Raw genomic sequence first — 17,748 nt, forward strand, 5'->3', positions numbered from 1 at the left:
ATGCTATGCATAATCTTTTGTATGTACGAGATTTTTAAAGTTAGAAAACATTTTTGTAGAACACTCTGAAGAGTATGATTCCTTAATCTGGGATTATGTATTTGTTGATTTATGGACCAAAATTTCAAAATGCAATGTATTTGGGATAGGTCAGAGCCCTGGGGTGAGGGAAATGCAGCTGCCATACACATCACCAATCCAATTTGGAAGTTTACTTACTTTTGTCAAGATATTGTAAGATTAGAACCCCTTTGAATACTTCACGGTTAAATCATAGTCAATGAACAATTTAAACACTTAGAATTTTATAAAAATGATATCAGGTGTATGAATTCTATTTGACTTTAGGTTACTTTCCTAGTTGTATGGAGGAAATTTTGGAACACCAACAATGAACAGCCCATGAATCAATTGTGTGGGTGTGGGTGTGTGTATTTACCTCTGAGTCCAGTGAAAGAGGGAAGGGTCTTGTATTTTGGACTATTACCAGATTCTCAAGACTTTTAAGTTAGGATGATTCAGACAGGGAAAATACACCCACAAATCACAAAACTAATACTCAAAGTGAAAATTAGAAGAAAAAGTAATATATATGTCTTATTATTTGTATGTAGTTCATGTGAATTAATGCTTGTTATTTTATTATTTAGAAAGAGAATCACTTGGTTAAACATGTGTCCTGTTAATACTTTTATTTTGTTATTGTAAATTTGGACCTAATTGTGTTTTTATGTCTTAATTCTCACCATATCCAGAGTTCAATAGAGAGAAAACTATTTTCAGGGCACACAGGGATCATTAAAGCATTCCTCCCTCTGTATGCTGAGTGATCTCAGCCTGATTTGGTAGATTTGGAATGAGCCAAGGGGTTCATATTTTACCAAATAGTTCTGGTGCTTTAGGTGTAGTATGATTAATATAGCCCAGTATCAGGGCTGCTTTTTGAGAAAGCGTCCTAGACAGACCAAGACTTGCCAGGAGGTCAGACCCCAAGACCGTTAAAAGTGCAGTTATTATCTTGACCAATAGGGCCCAAGACTTAGAACATGATTATCATCCAGGAGGTGGTGTTTGCCTCTCACAACTTCTCATAAACACTCCTCACCTCTTATCAGAAGGAAAAACTTCTGGGCTTAACCCTCAATCCAATTTCCCAAACGAATAGGCAGATAAAGTTTTCCTATCTGAACTGTTAGATCAAGCAGCAGGAAGGCATTTGCATACTAACTTTTTGTCCATGGCCATGTATTCAAAGTATCTCTGCATCTTAATTTATGCAGTTCAGTGCTGGATTTTTATTTTCTAACCTTTCTGGCAAATAAAATATCTTATTGAACCAATTTATCTTCTTTTATTGCCCCCCTTTTATCTTCTCTCTCTTTTCCTATTTTGTTCACTCCCTTTTCTTGATCTAATTTCTTTTACTTTCAAAACCCATCTCTCACTCTGGTTTTATGTCAGTCTGTTTACTCAGTGAGCAATAATTCCTAAGTTAATTACATTCTTACAGTCATATATATATCTGTTCTCTAGATGAAAAATTTTCTGAATCTTCTCTTTTCTCTGTTTTCCAGATTGGCCCTTCACTCCCTAACTTGTTCCTTTCATGTCTTGTTTTATCAACTTCTGGGTCAATCTTCAAACCCTTCATCTTGCCGTTTACCAAAGATACTGTCACCAGACCTGTAACAAAATGCAGTGTTCTGGATTTATTCCAGGATGGGATGCATGTAAACACAGCACATTTGTTCCTTTAGAGACGTCTGAGGGGAGGACAGCTAGAAAGAATTAGTTAAAATACGACTAATTAGAGAATTGTTAAATACGTTTGTTTGGCCAACATCATGAACTACAAAATTGATTTAAGGTCCTATTTTATGCTGTAGGCTAGCTAGCTATGTCTCTGGTGTTACAATCAATCTCCTGGAATAGAGATATTCAACACAGTCAAGGTGATCTAGCTGATATAAAAGCTGAAAAATTACTAATATATATATATATATGCATATTAGGATATATCTTTGATTCCACTATGCAGTGGAGAGCCAATTGTAATATTTAGTGAAACTATTTTAAATTGACAGCAATTTTTTACATCATGCAATTATTCAAACCTCAAAACAGCCTTTTTCATCCTACAAGTTGCACTATTAGAAAAGGCTCTCAAGAATATGTGGTGTCTCTGCTGAATCTTGATGAGCAAGAACAAGTATTTTGGCACTGCTTTTACTGAATCAGACTACTGGGAGTCTCTATTTGTCATTGTAAGGACTGATACTAGCTTGAGAAAGCATAAAGTGTGTCTGCTCCCTGTAAGAAATTAGTCATTATTGCATCATATTTTTTAAATTAATTACTTATTTTTTTAAGATTTTATTTTATTTTATTTTAAAAGACTTAATTTTTAAGTAATCTATACCCAATGTGGAGCTTGAACTCACAACCCTGAGATCAAGAGTCACATGCTCTTCTGACTGAGCCAGCCAGGCTCCCCTGTACAATAATTTAGTACAAAGTACCTGAATTGAAATTTCAGTTGGGGATTTTATTGATGTAAAGTTTATTTTTAAGTGCTTTTCCCACCATTTTGCCAAGCTCATCTAGATTAAAAATTGTCAATTGTCTGTTGGTCTCAGCTTTATTTTATTATTATTAATTTTGTCTGTTTTAAGCTTCTTGGGAAAAAGGAAATGTGTTGTAGAATACTGGGTTGTGATGCTGTATATAAACATACCAGAAATAAATTGAATGTAGACTAGTCCTTAAAACAAAATGCAGCTTTTGTCAGGGCATTGTTATCATTTATGTTTTGCAATCAGAAATTTATTATAAGTACATTATTTGATAATGACCATATCCGATAAAGTCTGGAAGTTCAAGAAGAGTTAAAGAATAGGAAAGGATGGTGGTAAAAAGAAGCTATTTGACAATTTGCTTTTATGTTTTGAGCAATACTTCATTTCGGACAGAGAGTTGTTTAATCCAGACTAGTTTTGCTGCTTGTGGTTTAAAATTCAGCCAGTGTGTTATTAGATAATACGTTGAAATAAACAGCAAAATAACTTCAAAACATTTTATGTACATATTTTCTCTGAATAGTATGAGCATAATTTGAGAAGCAGTCTTTTTCTCAAAGGAAAATTATGACATGCATATCGCCCAGTTATGATATTTCTAGGTAAATGAATGATTAGCACTCTGTTTTAAAAGAAAATAAAGTTAGCTATGTGAATCTCAGCACATAGAGAATCTAAATGTAAAAAGACAAGTATTGTCATAACTTATGAGGTGAGTCAATTCAGAAGACATATTTTGTGAAAATCCATCATGAAGCTTTCAAACAAATCATGACTTTATTTAAGGGCAAACATATATTTCAATTTATAAAAATGTCCTTTGGCTTTATGTTTGGAAAATTTCCAAAACTATACAAGGATGAAAGGGCATTGACAGTTGGTATTCTCTTTAAAATTATCTTTAAATATTTATAAATTAACACTTAGAAGCTTAATAAATTACAGATTTTCAAGCACGTAACTCATCACTTATCAAATAGGTGTGTAATTTTTTGTGAATTAAATGAACTTGTATTCTACATATATTTTCTTAAAAGACTGATTTTTTTTTCAATTTCACTGCCAAGTTTTTTTCTAGAACTTTCTATAGACTTTTTAGTACTATTGTCCAGAAAGGCAATAAGTAATGGAGTTAGACTTTTGTTGGGAGGCAACAGTTGGCAGGTCTGCCAGTTTCAACAAGAAATTCTGCCAAGTTCAGCCATTGTTTGGCCATTTGGGGAAATGCTTCAACATTTTGTGTTAAAATACCAAGCAACCTCTCATTTACCCTAGTTTGAAAGGTCATTCCTTGGAATTCAGTGAAACCTGAACACTAACTGCATTACAGAAAGCATCTTTACTAATTTATTTCCCTTTACAAAAGCAGTGGAGGGATAAATATTAGGTTGACCTAAGAATAATAAAATGATAATTAGTTTCTGAGTATTTTCTCTTTGGCAATGGGTCATGTGTCTAACACCTTCAAAATTTCAGCTCTAGCATCTATTTTATACTCCAAACAAAATCACAGAGTCACTATCTAGTTTTCAGAGACTGATACAAAGAAACATATTCATTCATTTAATTATTTATTAAGCAATATTTAAGCACCTACTAGGTGCAGGCACTTATCTAGATGCTTAGGATATATTAGTGGAAAAAAAGCAGGCAGAAGTGCTTGTCCATGTAGAGTTTATGTGTTAAAGATATGGACAGAAAATAAACATAGTTGATGGTTTGCTGCAATGTGATTGATGTTATAGGAAAAAGCTAGGACAAAAGAAAATAGATGAAGATGAGCAAAGGGGTTATGGTGCTATAGGTGTAGCTGACTTTAAATAGTGTCTAGGTGAGGTCCCGAAGAAAACTTTGTATCTGAGCAGACTCCAGGGTGGAAAGGGAGCTGACATGGATTTCTGAGAGAAGAACATTTTATGCTCTTTGAGAGAAACCCACAGATAATTTTTAATCTTATTTCAGATAATGTGCTTACCATTCCTTAATTTTATGCTAATTGATATCAGAAGTACTAATGAGAATTAAGTTTGTCTGGAGGTGAAGGAAGAAGAAATACGAAAATCTGGAATCCAGGAACTATAGGCCCACAAATAAGGAAGATTAGCGTTTTTTTCATATTCAGGTGCTGTAACGGTGGATATGTGATGAAGAGTAAAGGAAACACGATAAACTTAAAAAAGTTACTCAGCTAATTCATTCAAATAAGTATTATTTCATTAATTTCTATTATCATCTTACATCAATAAATATGATGCACAATAATCTTTGTTGTTTATTACAAATTTAATTTAATCCTAAAGAGTTATCCAAGTAGGAATTGATAGAAAAGCTAGAAAAGCTCATACATTGTATTTACAGTCTGTGTCCTTCCCTGATTATAAAATTATGCAGTTATATCTGGAAGTAAAATCATAGGCCAGAATGTAGAACAATCCTTAAAGTCTACATGACTTTGAGTAATTAGGAGCAGAATGGTGTCTAAATGGAGAAATCTAACTTTTTTTTTTTTTTTAAAGCAGATGCTATTTCAAGATCTACATCATAGTTACACTTAATGAAACCCTCTGAGGACACACAGAGCTAGAGTCTCCTATTTCTGTTAGAAACCCATTAACTAGATTTCTTTACCTTATTCAGGACTCTAGCTTCAGAAACCATATGTGACATGAGAAGTTTTGAACATGTAGTCCTTTATGGTACAGATAGTACTAGAATTGATAGAGTCGCAAGCTTGCAACTTTAAATATGTAGTCTTTTATGACATTGAGAATTTAGTGAATAATCAGCTTTCAGGGTTAATCTGAAAAATCATACAATTAGTGAATTTTTAAAGGATGTTTGAGTTATACAATGACTCAAACATAAAAACTCTTTGTTAATTTTGGTGTATTAATTTGAAAGAAGTAGGCTGGAATCTGGTTCATTAAATATGGACATATTTTAATTTTATGATCAAAGAGATTCAGTAAGTGTTTTCTAATAATTTTGAACTGATAACATGGAACACAGCACAGGAAATCCTTTTGGAAAGTGTATAATTAAGGAAGTTAACTCATGTGAGGAATTCAATTAATTAAAATATTAAACAATATTTAGGAAAATCATTTTGTGGGCTTCACCCCTGTCAGTTTGTTCTAGACCTTAATACTTGTTCATATCTCATTTGAAGGTCTTCCTGTTCAAATTAATGAAACCAACTGTATGGTGACTAATATAGCAAAATAAAAATTATAAAAAAAATAAATTTACTTAATTCAATAAAAAAATTAATGAAACCAAGCATTCTTCAAAGCTTTATTCTTAGAATATCTTTCTTTAACTACATTCTTTCTGTCTTAAAAATGAACAGTTTCTGATACCCAACCATGATGTTTGTGATTGATTTCGATGCAAGGAAATCTTTCTGTTGACGTACGAATGATCAAAGTTACATTAGAAGCAGTTGTAAATTAGATATTTCAGAATATCTTAACCAAAGCACATACAATTGTCAATGAGGTAGAGTCCATTAGACTGTTCTTTATTTCAGGGTTGCGTTTTTTTTTAATGTGTCATCTGTAATACAAGGTTTCCCAAATATAATAAATATGTACAGAAAATATCTGATTTATCAAGTTTTGTCATTTTAGAAAACAACCTACTTCAGGCTTTCAGTCCTGACCTTGTGACAAGATGAAAAGCTGAGTGGCAGCCAGCACTATAGATGAAGAGTTCATACTTTAATTGGCACTGAGCACTGAGGTGGAGCTGACATTGTCCAGAGCAGGGGTCCTGTCTTGCTTACCTTTAACATCTAGCATTGGGCCTGGCACATCGTGAGTGCTTGCTAAACAGAGGATCATTCTGTTTAACCCTAGCACCCCCTCAATAGCAATAAGTCATATAACTTAAAATACAACTGTTCTTTGATAGGATTAAATTCTGGTGTGAACATAAAGTTTCCCAAATAAGATACGCAATGAGAGCAGACTTTAATTACATAAAAGAAAGAACAGTCTGGAAGGTCTCATGTGAATCATGTAGAGGAAAAACAAGCTACCTTTTTTTTTTTTTTGGAGTGTACAAACCTTATACCTTTTCAACCTCCCTCATTTATAATTGTTTTAAATATTTCTTCTACCTATATTTAGAACCAAATCAGACTCCACCCCTCTTCAAAAAAAAAAAAAAAAAGGACTGAGTAACTGGAGAATATATACCATGCTCATAGTTAGATGACTTAATGTTAAGATGTTAATCATTTTCAGTTTAACTAATGAATTCACTGCAATTCCAATTATCATTCCAGTAGGAATTTTTAAAGAATTTCCAAAACATAAAAACCTAAATAATTTTGGGGAAAAAAGCAAGTATTGGGGCGCCTGGGTGGCTCAGTTGTTAAGCATCTGCCTTCAGCTCAGGGCGTGATCCTAGCTTTCTGGAATCGAGCCCCACATCAGGCTCCTCCACTAGGAGTCTGCTTCTTCCTCTCCCACTCCCCCTACTTGTGTTTCCTCTCACGCTGGCTGTCTCTCTCTCTCTGTCAAATATATAAACAAAATCTTAAAAAAAAAACAAAAAAGAGCAAGTATGGATGAATGCCCCTAACTAGTTGCAATGGTTAACTGTATGCATTAAGTTGGCCAGGCTATGGTGCCCAGTTTGATCTAGTCTGGATGTTGCTGTAAAGGTATTTTGTAGATGTGATTGACATCTAACATCGGTTGACCTTAAGTAAAGGAGATTATCTGGATAATGTGTCTGGGTCACATCTGATCAGTTGAAGGCTTTAAGAGCAACACTGAGGTCTTCTGAAAAATATTTCTTCAAAATTTTTGTTTTCTAAGCTACTTTTAACTACTAGAGGCTAGAGGGTAACTACTGGGCATTTGGTTTGGAGGAAGGTGAGGGCTAAGCAGGTATAGATGAAAGAATTTAGTGGAAGGAAATGCATACGGAAAGAAAGATGGGAAATTATAAATTGCAGATTTTACCTCTTATATACAGGCATTTCTCATTTTATTGTGCTTCTCAGCTATTGCATTTTTTATAAATTGAAGGTTTTGGTGACCCTGCATTAAACAAGCTTATCAGTACCATTTATCCAACAGCATTTGCTAACTTCATGTCTCTGTGTCACATTTTGGTAATTCTCTCAAAATTTCAAACTTTTTCATTATTATTATATTGTTATGGTGATCTGGGATCAATGTTCTTTCATATTATTATAGTAATTGTTTTGGACACCATTGACCATGCCAATATAAAATGGCAAACTTAATAAATGTTGTGTGTATTCTGACTGCTCACCCATCTCTGTCCCTTTCCATGTGCCACCCTATTCCCTCAAGATACGACCATATTGAAATTGGGCCAGTTAATAACCCTACAATGGTCCCTATGTGTTGAAGTTGAAAGGAAGAGTTACATATCTCCCACTTAAAATCAAAAGCTAGAAATGACTAAGCTTAGTGAGGAAGATATGTTGAAAGCTGAGATGGTCAAAAGCTAGCTTTCTTGCACCAGTTAGCCAAGTTGTGAATGCAGAGGAAAAGTTCTTGAAGGAAATTAAAAGTGCTACTCCAAGGTACACACAAATAATGAGAGAGGTAAGGAGTCTTATTGATGATATGAAGAAAGCTTCAGGGGTCTGGATAGATCAAACCAGCCACAACATTCTCTTGAGCCAAAGCCTAATCCAGAGCAAGGCCCTGACTCTCTTCAATTCTATGAAGTCTGAGAGAGGTGAGGAAGCTGAATAAGAAATTTGAAGCCAGGGGCGCCTGGGTGGCACAGTGGTTAAGCGTCTGCCTTTGGCTCAGGGCGTGATCCCGGCGTTATGGGATCGAGCCCCACATCAGGCTCCTCCGCTATGAGCCTGCTTCTTCCTCTCCCACTCCTCCTGCTTGTGTTCCCTCTCTCGCTGTCTCTATCTCTGTCGAATAAAATAAGTAAAATCTTTAAAAAAAAAAAAAGAAATTTGAAGCCAGCTCAGTTTGGTTCATGAAGTTTAAGGAAAGAAGCCATCTCTGTAACATAAAAGTGCAAGGGGAAGCAGCAAGTGCTGATGTAGAAGCTGCAGCGAGTTCTCCAGAAGACCTACCTGAGATAATTAATGCAGGTGGCTGCAGGAAACAACAGATTTTCAGTGTAGACAAAACAGCCTCCTATAGGAAGAAGATGTCATCTAGGACTTTCATAGCTAGAGAAGAGAGGTCAATGCCTGGCTTCAAAGCTTCAAAGGACAGGCTGACTCTCTTGTCAGGGGCTAATGCAGCTGGTGACTTTAAGTTAAAGCCAATGCTCATTTACCATTTTAAAAGTCCTAGAGCCCTAAGGATTATGCTAAATCTACTCTGCCTGTAATCTATAAAATAGAACAACAAAGATTGGAAGATGGCACATCTGTAGACAGCATGGTTTACTGAGTATTTTAAGCCCACTGTCAAGAACTACTGCTCAGAAAAAAAAAAAGAAAAAAGATTCCCTTCAAAAGATTACTGCTCATGAAAGATACACCCAGTCACCCAAGAGTTCTGACATACAATGAGATTAATGTGCAATGAGGTTAATGTTGATTAATGTAGTTCTCATGCCTGCTTAGACAGCATCCATTCTGTAGCCCATGGATGAAGGAGTAGTTTCAACTTTTAAGTCTTATTATTTAAGAAATACATTTTGTAAGGTTAAAACTGCCATACATTGTGATTCTTCTGATGGATTTGAGTAAAATAAACTGAAAACCTTCTGGAAAGAATTCATTTTAGATGCCACTAAAAACATACATGGTTCATGGGAAAAGGTAAAAGTATCAACATTCACAGGAGTTTGGGAGAGGCTGATTCCAACCCTCAAGGCTGACTTTGAGGGGTTCAAGATTTCAGTGGAAGGAAATAGCTGCAGATGTGGTAGAAATAGCAAGAGAACTAGAATTAGAAGGAGAGACTGAGGATGTGACTGACTTGCTGTAATCTCATGATAAAACTTTAACAGACGAGCAGTTGCTTTTTGTGGGTGAGCAGAGATAGTGGTTTGAATGGGATCTATTCTTGGGGAATATGATGTGAAGATTGTTGAAGTGACAACAAAGGATTTAGAATACTCCATAAAGTTTGTTGATAAAGCAGCTGCAGGGTTTGAGAGGACTGACTCCAATTTTGAAAGTTCTGTGGTACAATGCTATCAAACGACATCTCATGCTACACAGAAACCATTCATGAAAGGTGTCAATGGATGCAGTAAACTTCATTATTGACTTATTTTAAGAAATTGCCACAGCCACCCCAACCTTCAGCAACCACCACCCTGATCAGTCAGCAACCATCAACATCAAGGCAAGACCCTCCACCAGCAAAAAACAAAACAAAACAAAACAAAAAAAACCCTCTTCCACAACTCACTCAAAGCTCCAGATGATGGTTAGCATCTTCTAGCAATAAAGTATTTTTTTTAAATTAAGGTATATATGTTGTTTTTTAAACATAATGCTATTGCACTACACTATTTACATAACTTTTATATGTACTGGGAAACCAAAAAGTTCATTCAACTGGCTTTATTTATTATGGTATCACTTTATTAAGATCACTTTATTAGAACCAAACCCTCAACATATCTCAGGTCTGCCTGCCCTTTAACCTAAGGTTCTGGAACGAGCATCCATTCACACTAGGGGTGACTAGATACTGCCAGCCACCAACAGGAAAGGGAAGCAGGGTGGTTTTATTTATTTATTTATTTTTAAGATTTTATCTATTTATTTGACAGACAGAGAACACAAGCAGGGGGAGCGGCAAGCAGAGGGAGAGGGAAAAGCAGGCTCCCCACCAATCAGGGAGCCTGATGCGGGGCCCCATCCCAGGACCCGGGGATCATGACCTGAGCCGAAGGCAGCCGCTTCACTGACTGAGCCACCCAGGTGCCCCAAGGGAAGTGGGGTGGTTAAAAGCGTGAGCTCTGGAGTCTGGATTGCCAGGATTAAGTTCCTGGCACCTCCACTTGAATAGCTATGTGATTGGGGCACATTACCTAGAAGCTCAGTGCCTTGGTTTTGGAGTTTCTTATCTGCCAACAACAACAACAACAACAACAACAACAATAATTCCTGAGGCTTTGGGTAAGGTTAAATGAATTATACGTGAGTAATTAATCACGTACATGGCCGAAGGCAAGTCCTCAAAGAAATCAACTAAATAATCTCAATAGGGCAAGCCACCCTTTAAAAAGGTGTTCTCCTGTATTAGTGCAGTATGGAAAAATTCATCCGCTGCTAAATTGGGAGAGAGAACTGCAGCAGGGAAGGCAGACTCTCTTGTCTGAGGCAAAAAAAAAAAAAAAAAAAATTATTTGTCCCTCAGGAATATGAAGATATGTGCACTCATCTAATAATGTCAAGGACCAGAGGCTTAAGCTGACAATAAATATATATATTTACCAAATAAGCCTGACAAGTCCAAAGATATTTTAGTTAGTTAACTGGGAGTTTAATGAAATTATGTTTAACAGATTTACAATGTAGCGGCATCCTTGTAGTAAGGATGAATGCTGTCTGAAGTATACTCCATTTTAGGCAGCTGTTTCAAACAGGGATTATACCTACATTTCCAAAACACAAATGTGTGAGTTATATTTTTTGCCTTAGCTAAAAAGTATATTGGCATGTTTTGAAAAAGATTTAAAATAAGAGTTTTATTGAAAATAACTTTTTGAAGAAGACATATGTAGGCTGATTAATAAAATATTTAAACATGTCAGTCTAATATTAGGTTTCCATTATTCAAGTAAAAGTAAGTCTGCTCTTTGCCTCACATTAGAAAACAACTACAGAGTTAGGCCAAAAAAAAAAAAAAAAAAAAAAAAAAAGCACACACACACACACACACATTTTGTTTGACAACATTCTTTTCTCATAGTCTTAATCCTCCTTATTTTCAGTTATAACATGCTTTATTCTTCTCTAGTACTTACCACATTTCTGATTTTCCCTTCAAATTATCCTTGGAAAGAAAGCAAAATGGAGGTTTATGCACAAAATATCTAAGCAACAATTGGTATCATGTTCATGGAGATGGATTCGATTAATACTCAGTTGCAGATTTTTGAAATTGATACTGGGATATAAGACAAATTTATCTTAGTTTTGATAAAACCAAGCCTGTGTGCTCCTGAATATGCTAATGAATCTCCAAGTGACTAAACTGTGAGGAGAGGGTCGCTCTCGTAAACCAGATAGTTGCCATTTACTGTATCACTGTTATTTAATATACCAAGGGACATACTCAGGAGTCACTGTGGTTTTATAAGAAACACAGCTGAGCTCAGGTTCACCTAAACCCGAATAGAAAAATAATGACAGATTTATACAAAAGTTTATGCCATATTAACATTTTTATTAAAAAATACATTCCATATTAATGGGAATAAGATTTCTCTGAAAATTGGGCTCCATCCAACAATCTCAATAAAGTATAGAGTTATAGCGTTAATACCATAGGAGTAAGTTGGTTATTTATTTATTTACTTATTTGTGTTTGTGTTGGGTTGAGTTGAGTTGAGATTTTTCTCCTTTAAGTTGGTAGTGAGGTAAAAAACATACATTTAATTAAAAGCACAAAGGAATAAAAAGATACAACTTGTTTTACATTTTAAAAACAAATTCACTATTTTGGTCATTTTTGCAAATGATAATATATTAGTTGTTAGTTTTGTAGAATACTGTCTCTTTTAAGTAAACAAACTAATTTAAAGAAAAAAGGAAGAAACATGTTCTAGGAAAATATTTGCAATTTATCATCTGATAAGTAATACTAATAATCTCATAAACATAGACTCTAACTCAGTTCACAGCCAGTGATTCTTTTTTATTTTTAAATAATAGTAAGACTTTTATTGTGTTATTAAAACTTAATTCATTTCATTTTTTTGTAAAATAATTTATTAAATTAAGAACTAATTTGATTTCAAGATTACACAAATATTGGAAATGCCAAAATTATTGATTTAATGCACAATATTATAATACTAATTAGACATGAGAAAATAACAATCTAGATTTATTGAGGACTTTTCTGTTTAAATTGGAATGGCAATATAATGTATAACAATGTATTTCCTATTATTTAAATGGTTGGCTGACTTAATTATTATATATATAATTATATGTTCTTTTATCCTAAATAACACTAGCTCAATATTTACATTCCAAGTTATATGATTAAATGTATTCCACCTATTACTGCTTCAATTTTGTACTAATTAAATTACAATTTTCAAAATTACAAACCAAATTATAGGTAGGTAAACCAAATTTAGATGTGAAAACTATCTGGATCATTTGCAAACCAAATTATAGGTAGGTAAACCAAAATTAAGATGTGAAAACTATCTGGATCATTTGCGTTGTGTAACTGCTGTTGATGAAGAAATTTGGGCAGGAATTCCTATGGGAATCCTATGGTAATAAACGGGAAAATCATTGAAATATCTGGTTAGTATGTAGCCCTGATCTGTTTCTCGAAAATTTTTATTTTCCTTCTAATTTCATCAGAATATTTTCTTATATTAAACGAGAGGATTTCTTGAAATAATGTAATAGTGCTGCATGGTAGATGTACTTTGGTAGAAAAAGAGAGCTTTCCTAAGAAATTATAAATGTTTATAGTTCATGCATGGACTTCAAACCCAGATACAGACAAATGCTTTAAATAGCTATGTACTGACTTTTAATCTTAAGAGTATTCTCTAATAGTCTGATTGAGTCAAGAACTCAAGAGGTGTAACAAATTTGACACTGAGTATCTTTCATTAATACCATTGCAATGATACAGCTTACATTTTTGGATTAATACCATCTCTGAATCCTAAGCAAAGATAAGATAGAGAATAAAGTCAATGATTTCAGATAATGTCCTTTGAATATATTTGTTTTTTGAGAAGTTGATACCATAATCATGATAGCTCTAAAAACAGAATTATTTTTTCAAGCTGTGTTGACAGTCATACACAGAGTATGAAATCAGTTTTGTTTAGTGAATGTATTATTTTGATCCTTTAAAAAATGCTTTGTTAATTTTTCTATAAATATCTCTAAGACAACTCTTAAAAATCAAGTTACTATCAAATTTTAACCATGCAGCTAAAAATTGAAAGCGAAATAGTGTTATAATGGTCACAAAAATGATGTAAGTTAAAAATATATAATAATACTATTAACTGAAGTTTTATTAGTTTTATGTGTTTATCAAAGAATTTATCCACATTAGCATAAAGCATCTAAGGTCTTCTTTCTTTGTCTTAATATTATTTTGAATTTCTTACTGAAATAAATTCATTACGCATAAAATAATGGCAAAATCCATACAATGAATGTGAAGGTTCTCCTAAATATGCCAGGGTTTTGGTTCCATTTAAACTTACGCTAGGCATCACCAGTGAGTAAAGTACATACACCTTGGTCATTCATTTCACACAATTCTTAGAATTCAGAACCAATTCTGATTTCTTTTTCTTTTCCTGGTTTTCCAATCTTTGTTTTTCAAAGTGGATGAATAGTTTTATATATTCTAAAAGTTTACATATTTTAACGAACAAAACAATATTTTGGGATGAGCTAAGTTATGCTAGGAAAAAAAGACCTTGTAGTAATAACCTAAAGCATATTTCTTAAAGATAATGGAATATTACAGGTAAAACGTACTTCAGCTCACATTATTCTTATGGTTTCTGAATCCTACGTTTCATAGTTAGAACTGGCCTTAGACTCTGCTTTGATTATATCATCCTATAGCATCTAGAAAGAGAAGTTAATTCTTCATAGCTGAAAGCATGCATTGATCCTCTGATACTCTCTTATCATTAAGGAAAGCAAACTTTAGAATATAATAACATGAGTTCTTATTTCAAACTTTCAATTATTTTCTCAAATAAGTCTGCCTAATGACCTTCAAAATTCAGTGCCTAGTGGTTTTTAACAGTATTTTCTGAAAATAAAAAACTATAAGTCATACTATTAGTACAGTTTTAAAATTTTAATTAAATTATGTAAGAAAATTATGGGGAGTTCCTTATTATAAAATACATTAACTTAATATAATACCTTCTTCTAAGAAAATAATCTAAACTAAAAATAATGCTATTTTAATTTTTGTTAATAATCCATGGCATTAGGTTAGACATTTAATGTGTTCTTTTCATTTCCTTCCCTAATTATCTAGTGACTATTTACAAAGTCACCTTCTAAAAACACCTTTTCCATTTCTACACATGTGTCAAGGAATTCAATACAATTAGTGATTGAAAGGAAATAGGAAATCAGGCATAATTTTTTTAAGAATCACAAAAATAAGACTTAATTGAAGTTTCCATTATTGGGAGAAATTTGTGGAAAAATTGAGTAGAAAATTATGAGGGAGTTACTCAGAATGAGTTTGTAGTTCACTGTTTATGTGCCAGATTATGGGTGATTAAATACAGGATTTCTCCATTGAAGGACATTTTGCAAAGTATAATTACATAGGTAAGAAAGAATATATATACATATATATATATAAATTATGTCAGTCAATATAATTTGAACCCAAATCTGATGTATAATTTTTATATAAATAAATTATATCAGTCAATATAATTTGAACCCAAATCTGACATCTAATTTTTCTTAGCAACAAATATGTGATATCTCTATACCAACACTTAAGTAGACAATAGTTTCTTAACAGTCCAGCACAGTCTGTACTGGTGAAGGAAGCATTAACAGATGTTTCATCTCAACATTACTGTAAGTTTTTCTGGACATTCTTGTTTTTTTTAAATACACACTTTAATTTTTCTGTTTACTAATCTGACATACATATTTGGGAAAATTTTGCTACTTTTCCTTATTCACAGTTACCTCTATTTCACATCCTCCCCGCAAAAGCTTGCAGAGGGATACCAGACAAATTGAAGTAATACGCTGTTAGCTAAAGAGTTGTAAAATTACAGTTAATGTACAAATAACATTTTCTCAATCCTAGCGGGTTTTTTTTTCTTTTTCTTTTGTAGCCCACCCATGATCCAATACAGCGGAAACAATTCAGGGTTAGCAAGATAGAGACTTAACCACGTCTGGCAACAATGAACAATGAAAATTCTATTAGTTCAATAGTTAGAGATATATGTGTAAAGAAAGGTGAAAGGCAAGTAGAAGACACATAATAAATCCAAAGTGATTTCTTTTAATTCTCCATTTTGTTCAACTACAGAGAGACCAAGACTCTGGGACCCCGTGAGTAGTTACTCTTTCCCCCCTTTCTCAGAGTACTGACTTTATAAAAAGTTTAAAGACCCTTCCTGGGGGGAAAATGTTTTCCAGCTGTCAAAATTTAAGCTTAGCTAACAGTAGAGCAAATTTTAAAAGACATTGTTCCCTGATTAAGTTATTTGTTTGAAGTATGCCTTTTAATCCATTTAGATTTTTATTACTTGCTGAATTTATCTTCTAGAATATCACTGTACATAATAATATCTAGTAGTAATAGATTTTGTATACATTTTCGAGTAATACACTGTAGTTTCTTTCACATACAAAACAAGTGAGAATATGTTTCAATATTATTTCAATATCACTAAATTCTACCATAGAAACACTGCCAAACTAAATGAGAATACTACTCAGAATACATATATTTATTCTGAATAATGTACTCACCCAGCACAGCTTCTAAAGAAATTCTTGGTGAAATATTCTTAGGATGGAATTTGATTTTCTGAGATTCCGCAGAAGAGATTTGCCTCCAGGCAAGGTGAGGAAGAGTGAAAGCCTTGCAATTTAATCCTGCAGGCAGGCTGAGGTCCAGTCAGCAGGGCTTGATGATCCTCTATCAGGAGGTGAGACTCTCTGCTGGAGAGAGAGGGTTGTTCTGAGTAGATTGGAAGTGTTGTCACATTGTATGTGCTCAGCAGCAGAAGGGAAACATCAGAGCTTCCTGTTACATCACTCTGACCCCGCCTGCAGTTAGTGTTAGGTTACTTTCTTTCTCAAATAGCATACCCCAGGAAAGCAGCACTCCTTTCTTATTCTGAGACATGAGCAAGAAGCAGCCTGAACAGACAGAGATCATATGCTGTATGAATACATTGTTAGCAGCAAAAGCTGGCTGGCTTTCACCTTGACTGAGTGCTGTTAGAACTTGCCACACAGAGCTGCCTGTGATTTGAAGGAAATCTGAATATAATATCCTGCTCCAAGAATTAAAGGAGTTAGGGGAGTGTGTGTGAGTGTGGTGTGTGTGTGGAATTATACTTTACAAAGCATTGAGGAACTATTATCTAACACGTGTTTCTTCATAAGTGAACACAAAAATAATACCTACATCTATCATAATTAACTCTGTGATCCAACTCATACTGAATTCTAATAACCAGAGCTATTGCCTGATCAGTTTTTCACAATTAAATGATGACATTTTATCCTGTAGGTTTTTTTTAACTTTTTTTACTTTGTTTACTGTAACTACATGTGTATGTGTCATAAACAAAACCACTGTGTGTGTATGTGTTGTGTGTGTGTACATATGTATAGGATAGTTTGACATTATATGTAGGTATATATATTAGGGAAAATAATCTTTTGAGAACATATTTATAAATTTAAATACTTGCACGTATTTAAAATATTTAACTTAATTATCTTATCACCTGTGAAATAAAAAAGTAATTTATATCACATTTATCCCTCAAAATACCCTTACCAAAAATGCAGATAACTTATAAATATAGTGATTATGTAAAATATGTAACATATTCTAATTTTTTAGAAAAAGTTTTCCCTCAAAACATAATTTTATTCCAAATGTGTTTAATAAATCGTTGGGCATTAACTGGGTAGAATGCTTTAAATTTGAAATGCACTTGTCTTTTGATAATATGGTAAGTGTGTGAGATACAACAATAATCATAATTGCTGAAACCTAAACAGCACTGGGCGGATTCTTCATCTGTAAACTAGAAGGGATTAATCAAATAGTATCTAAAACTGCTTATATCCCTAAGAATTTGAATCAACAAATTATGTAACATTCAGAAATAGATAAGATACTGTGATAATTATTCAATCCTTAGTAAATTTCAGATCAGAGGCACTGGAAAAATCAGTAAATTACTGCAAAATTCAGGAACAAAATGAGATGCTCACACTTTTTCTTAACTAATAAAG

General features: G+C 33.5%; 1 protein-coding gene across 5 annotated transcripts in view; it reads right to left on the bottom strand.

The window, feature by feature from the left end:
* The window catches only part of CALCRL (calcitonin receptor like receptor), a 94,956-nt gene extending 78,273 nt beyond the window's left edge, over positions 1–16,683 (bottom strand). For 3 of the 5 annotated variants that reach the window (XM_057303325.1, XM_057303327.1, XM_057303329.1), the window contains exon 1: positions 16,243–16,505. The gene's annotated coding sequence lies outside the window, so the exon portion shown is untranslated. Of the gene's footprint in view, positions 1–16,242 lie in introns of all 5 variants that reach the window. The other 2 variants (XM_057303319.1, XM_057303328.1) reach the window with 2 other exon arrangements.
* Between the last annotated feature and the right edge of the window lie 1,065 nt (positions 16,684–17,748).

The sequence above is a fragment of the Ursus arctos genome, unplaced genomic scaffold, assembly GCF_023065955.2.
Source record: "Ursus arctos isolate Adak ecotype North America unplaced genomic scaffold, UrsArc2.0 scaffold_1, whole genome shotgun sequence".
Taxonomy (NCBI): Eukaryota; Metazoa; Chordata; class Mammalia; order Carnivora; family Ursidae; genus Ursus; species Ursus arctos.